Genomic DNA, 6,593 nt, shown 5'->3' on the forward strand with positions numbered 1-6,593 from the left:
CATCAATCCTAAAACGCTCCCTTTCTCTGCAAGTTCTGCTTATGAAATTATTAATTTTCCTTTTTTTAATGTTTATTTATTTTTAAGAGAGAGAAAGAACATGAGCAGGGGAGGGGCAGAGAAAGAGGGAGAGAGAGAATTCCAAGCAGGCTCAGTGCTGTCAGTAGTGAGCCCAAAATGGGGCTCAAACTCATAAAACATGAGCTTATGACCTGAGCCCATACCAAGAGTCAAAACTTAACTGACTGAGCCATGCAGGTGCCCCAATTTTCGTATTTTAAGCCAATTATGAGTTGGAACCTCTTATTCCTTGCACTGATATAATCTTATATAATACATGAAGGATTTCATTTTGAATTTTTTTTAAGTAAGCTCTATGCCCAACGTAGGGTTTGAACTCATGACCCTGAGATCAAGAGTTGCATGCTCTAATGACTAAGCCCACCAGGCACCCCACTTTGAACTTCTGAATACAATTCCATCCTGTTGAATGATACAATGAACTTATGTTCGTGCAATATCACAATATGTTGTCTCCTTTTATTTTTCTCTAACAGATCCAGTGTCAGAAGGACCATTCCTCAGCTGTACTATGTGTAGGCAGTGTTAACAATTTTGACCAGTTGATGATAAAATTTATAAGATGCTTTTTAAAACAAAAATATAATGTTCTTTATGCAGAGCTTGTCATGGGCATCATGTCAAATGCAAGAGTCCTATCAAAATGTTATCTAGGTGGAATTATTTACATCTGTATTCTCAACACCTGCCAAGGAATAATTTAACTCTTTTCATGCAATTGTTCTGGAAATTATCAGCTAAATCTTCAACACGCTGATGAGTAGCATTTCTGGTAAGAATTAATTTAGAAAACATCATTTGTGGTTTTTAGGTTCACCATTTTTGCTGCATTAATACTTACTCTCATCTGCCAGAGGTTTTAAAAACCTAGATAATAATTTTGCTTAAGACATAACTGCATTCCACATAGTACTAGTTATTTTTTTCACATACTGAAAAAAAGTGAAACTTGTTAAAACTATGGTCACTAAGTATTTTTTTAATTTTCAAAACTTGTAATTCTGACCAAGTAATCATGTTTCATAATAATGTCTTTGTATTTTTCTAACACAGACACATTTGGTTTGCATACAAACAAGTAGCATTCTCTTCCATTCCTAGTAAAAAATACGTGATTCCCATTTTTCTTTAAAAATATATTGCTCTCTCATTTTTATTTCCCAATTTTGAGAGAGAAATATTTCTCCTGACTCCACTGTAAGAAAGCAAGAGCACAGCACAGTAATAAATGGCAATTGACACTTTGTTTCATTGTCAAAGAAAAAACAGGAAGTGGTAGAGACTGGAGAGAACTAGAGAGGGCAAGACCCAAGTGAAATGGGCTGTTGCTATTCAGCACCAGCTACTTTGTGTCACATTGGAAGGTGACCCAAGTATTGCCAGAATCTGATTTTTCAATGGAAACCGGAAATTTTGTGTGTATGAATCACCCAACTTTAGATGATGGAACCAATTTACACTTGAAAAGCCCTCTTTGGGCCAACATTGTGCAAAACATAAAACACCCATCTGTGGACCAGGTATAAACTTCAAGCTACAAGTAGAAAACCACTGGTCTAAATGTTAATGAGTGAGTATTCAAATTCATCAGAGAGTATCAAAGAAAAGGTCAGTATCCAAAATATATCAAGAACTTACAAAACTCAACACCAAAAAACCAAATAAACTAATTTAAAAATGGGTAGAAGACATGAACAGATATTTCACTATAGAAGACATACAAACTGCCAACAGACACATGAAAAGATGCTCAATAACACCCAGCATCAGGGAAATGCAAATCAAAACCACAATGAAGATACCACCTCACACCTGTTAGAATGGCTAAAATCAAAAACACAAGGAACAACAAGTGTTGGAGAGGATGTGGAGAAAAAGAAACCCTCATGCACTTTTGGTGGGAATGAAAACTGATGTACCCACTGTGGAAAACAGTATGGAGGTTGCTCAAGACATTAAAATTAAAAATTATCATATAATTACAGAAATTCTACTACTAGGTATTCACTTAAAGACTACAAAAACACTAATTAGAAGGAATATATGCAACCTTATGGCCACTGCAACATTATTTATAATAGTCAAAATATGGAACTAATTCAAGTGTCCACTGACAGACAAATGGATAAAGAAGATGTAGTATATACAATGGAATATTACCCAGCCAGGAGAAAGAATGAAATCTTGCCATTTGCAACAGTATGGAAGGTTCTAGAGGTATAATGCTAAGTGAAATAAATCAGTCAGACAAAGACAATTATCATATGAATTCACTCATATGTGGAATTTAAGAAACAAACAAAAAAGAAACAAACAAAAAAAAAACAAAAACAAAAACAAAAAACCCAGAATCTTAACTATAGAGAACAAGCTGTTGGTTAGCAGAGGGGAGGTGAGTGGGAGGATGGGAGAAACAGGTGAAGGGCATTAAAAGTACACTTATCATGAAGACTAGTGAGTAACATAGAGAATTGTTGAGTCACTGTAATGTACACCTGAAATGAATATAAGACTGTTAACTATACAAGAGAGAAAGAAAGAAAGAAAGAAAGAAAGAAAGAAAGAGGTAAGGAGGAAGGAAGAAGGAAAGGAGATCAAGGAGCTGTTACCAGGCAATAACCAACAAGCTATGAGCTAGGAAGCTTTAAGATTAGGGCCTCTTTTTAAAAATGTAAATTTACCTTTTATTTCTCTAAAAGATATTCATGCACAATTTGAAGGGAAAATGGTAACGAAAGCTTTAATATGAAAAACAGTAGTCCTTCATCAAAAGAAAGCTAGAGTAGCCAAATATATATCAGATAAACTAGATTTTAAACCAAAAACTATAATAAGAGAGGAAGAAGAGCAATATGTCATAATAAAGGAGACTATCCAACAAGATCTAACAATTGTAAATATTTATGCATCCAACCTGAAACACCAAAATATATAAAATAATTAATAACAAACATAAAGCAACTCATTGGTAATCATACAATAATAGTGGAGGACTTTAACACCCCACCTATAGCAATGGACAGACCATCTGAGCAAAAAAACCAACAAGGAAACAGTGGCTTTGAATGACACACTGTACCAGATGGACTTAACAAATACATTCAGAACATTTCATCCTAAAGCAGAATACACATTTTTTTCTAGTGCATGTGGGACATTTTTCAGAATAGATCACATACTAGGTCACAAATCAGGTTTCAGTCAAGTACAAAAAGAATGAAATTATACCATGCCTATTTTCTGACCACAATGCTATGAAGTCAACTATAAGAAAAAATTTGGAAAGACCACAAACACATGGAGGTTAAAGAACAAATTACTCAAGGATGAATGAATTAATCAGAAAATTAAAGAAAAAAAAATACATGGAAACAAATGAAAATAGGACAGTCCAAAACCTTTAGGATGTAGCAAAAGCAGTCATAAGAGGGAAGTATTTAGCAACACAGGCCTAACTTAAGAAACAAGAAAAATCTCAAACAAACAGCCTTATCTTACACTTAAGGGAGCCAGAAAAAGAAGAAAAAATGAAGTCTAAAGCCAGAAGAAGAAGAAAAATAATAAAGATTAGAGCAGAAAGAAGTAATATGGAAACAAACAACAGCAACAACAAAAACAATAGGACAGATCAATGAAACCAGGATCTGGTTCTTTGACAAAATTAATATAATTACTAAATCTCTAGCCAGACTTACCAAAAAGAAAAAAGAAAGGACCGAAATAAATAAAATCACAAATGACAGAGGAGAAATAACAACCAACACCATAAAAATACAATTATAAGAGATTATGAAAAATTATACAACAAATTGATAATCTGTAAATGGATGAATTCCTAGAAACATATCAATTACCAGAATTGAAACAGGAAGAAACATAAAACTACACATATCAATAACCAGCAAAGAAATTGAATCAGTAATTAAAAATCTCCCAACAAACAAAATCCAGGGCAAGATGGCTTCATAGGGGAATTCTATCAAACATTTAAAGAGTTAATAGGGGGGCATGTGGGTGGTTCAGTCAGGTAAGTGTCTGACTCTTGATTTCACCTCAGGTCATGATCTCAGGGTCGTGGGATCAAATTCCACATGGGGCTCTGCGCTGATAGCTTAGAGCCTGCTTGAGTTTCTTTCTCTTTCTGCCCCTCCCCAATTCATGGGCACACGCTTTCTCTCTCCTTCAAAATAAACATTTTTAAAAAAAGGAGAGTTAATACCTATTCTTCTGAAAAATAGAAAAAGAAGGAAAACTTCCAATCACATCCCATTAGGCCAGCATTACCCTGATTCCAAAACTAGGTAAAGATTCCACTAAAAAAGAGAACTACAAGACAATATCCCTGATGAAAACGGATGCAAAGTTTTTCAATAAAATACTAGTCAACTGAATCCAACAGTACATTAAAATAATAATTCACCACCATCAAATGGGATTTTTTTTCCTGAGCTGCAAGGGTGGTTCAATATTCACAAATCAACCAATGTGATACACCACATTAATAAAAGAAAGGATAAGAACCATATGGACCTTTCAATAGATGCAGAAAAAGCATATGGCAAAGTACAACATCCATTCATGATAAAAACCTCAACAAGGCAGGTTTAGAGGGAACATATCTCAACATCATAAAGGCCATGTAACAAAATCCCACAGCTGATATCATCCTCAATGAGGAACAAATGAGAGCTTGTCCTTTAAGGTCAGGAACAACAGAGGAATGCCCACTCTCAAAACTGTTATTTAATGTAGTCCTGGAAGTCCTAGCCCCAGCAATCAGACAGCAAAAAAATATAAAAGGCAGTCAAATTGGCAAATAAGAAGAAAAACTTTCACTATTTGCAGACAACATGATACTCTATATAGGAAACCCAAAAGACTCCCCCCGAAATTTTCTGGAACTGATATACAAATTCAATGAAGTCAGAGGATACAAAATCAAAGTACAGAAATCTGCTGCATTTCTATACACCAATAATGAAGCAACAGAAAGAGAAATGGAGGATTCAATCTCATTTACAATTGCACCAAAAACCATAAAATATCTAGGAATAAACTTAAGCAAAGAGGTAAAAGAGCTGTACTCTGAAAACTATACAACACTGATGAAAGAAAGTGAAGAGGACACAAAGAAATGGAAAAGCATTCAATACTCATGAAACGGAAGAACAAATATTATTAAAATGTCCATACTACCCAAAGCAGACTACACATTTAATGCAATCTCTATCAAAATATCACCAGCATCTTTCACAGAACTAGAACAAACAATCCTAAAATTTTCATGGAACCACAAAAGACCCTGGATAGCTAAACCCATCTTGAAAAAGAAGAGCAAAGCTGGAGGCATCATAATTTTAGACTTCAAATTATATTACAAAGTTTTACTGATCAAGACAGTCTGGTACTGGAACAAAAAGAGACACATAAGATCTTTGGAACAGAATAGAAAATCCAGAGATGAACCCACAACTATACAGTCAACTAATCTTTGGCAAAGCAGGAAAGAATATCCAATGGAAAAAAGACAATCTTTTCAACAAATGGTGTTGGGTAAACTGGACTACAACATACAAAAGAAATAAAAGTGGACAACTTTATTACATCATACACAAAAATAAATTCAAAATGCATGAGAGACCTAAATCTAAGACAGGAAACCATCGAAATCCTAGAGGAGAACAAGGCAGTAACATCTTTGACATTCACCATAGCAATTTCTTACCAGACTCATCACTGGAGGCAAGGGAAACGAAAGCAAAAATAAACTCTTAGGACTTCATCAAGATAAAAAGCTTCTGCACAGCAAAGGAAACAATGAACAAAACTAGAAAGCAACCATTAGAATGGGAGAAGATATGTGCAAATGACCTATCTGATACAGGGTTAATATCCAAAATCTGTAAAAAACTTATAAAACTGAACTTCCAAAAACAAGTGATGTAGTAAAAAATGGGCAGAAGACATAGGTAGACATTTTTCCAAAGAAGACATCCAGATGGCTAATAGATACATGAAAAGATGCTCAATATCACTCATCATCAGAGTTATACAAATCAAATTACAAAGAGATATCACCTCGCACCTGTCAGAATGGCTAAAATTAACAACACACAGGAAACAACAGGTGTTGGCGAGGACACTCTTGAGCTGTTGGGGGGGATGCAAACTGGTACAGCCACTCTGGAGAACAGTATGGAGGTTCCTCAAAAAGTTAAAATAAAATTACCCTACAATCCAGCAGCTGCATTACTAGGTATTTACCCAAAGGACATAAAAATACTCATTCAAAGAGATAACATGCACCCCAGTATTTACAGCAGCATTATCAACAATAGCCAAATTACGGAAAGAGCCCAAATGTCCATCGACTGACAAATGGGTACAAAGTTGTGGTAAGTGTGCACATACACGCGCGTGTGCGCGTGCACGCACACACACACAATGGAATATTACTCAGCCATTTAAAAGAATGATGTCTTGCCACTTGCAACAATTAAATTCCACTGTAC

The sequence above is a fragment of the Panthera onca genome, chromosome A1 (assembly GCF_046562875.1).
Source record: "Panthera onca isolate mPanOnc1 chromosome A1, mPanOnc1 haplotype 2, whole genome shotgun sequence".
NCBI classification, from domain to species: Eukaryota; Metazoa; Chordata; class Mammalia; order Carnivora; family Felidae; genus Panthera; species Panthera onca.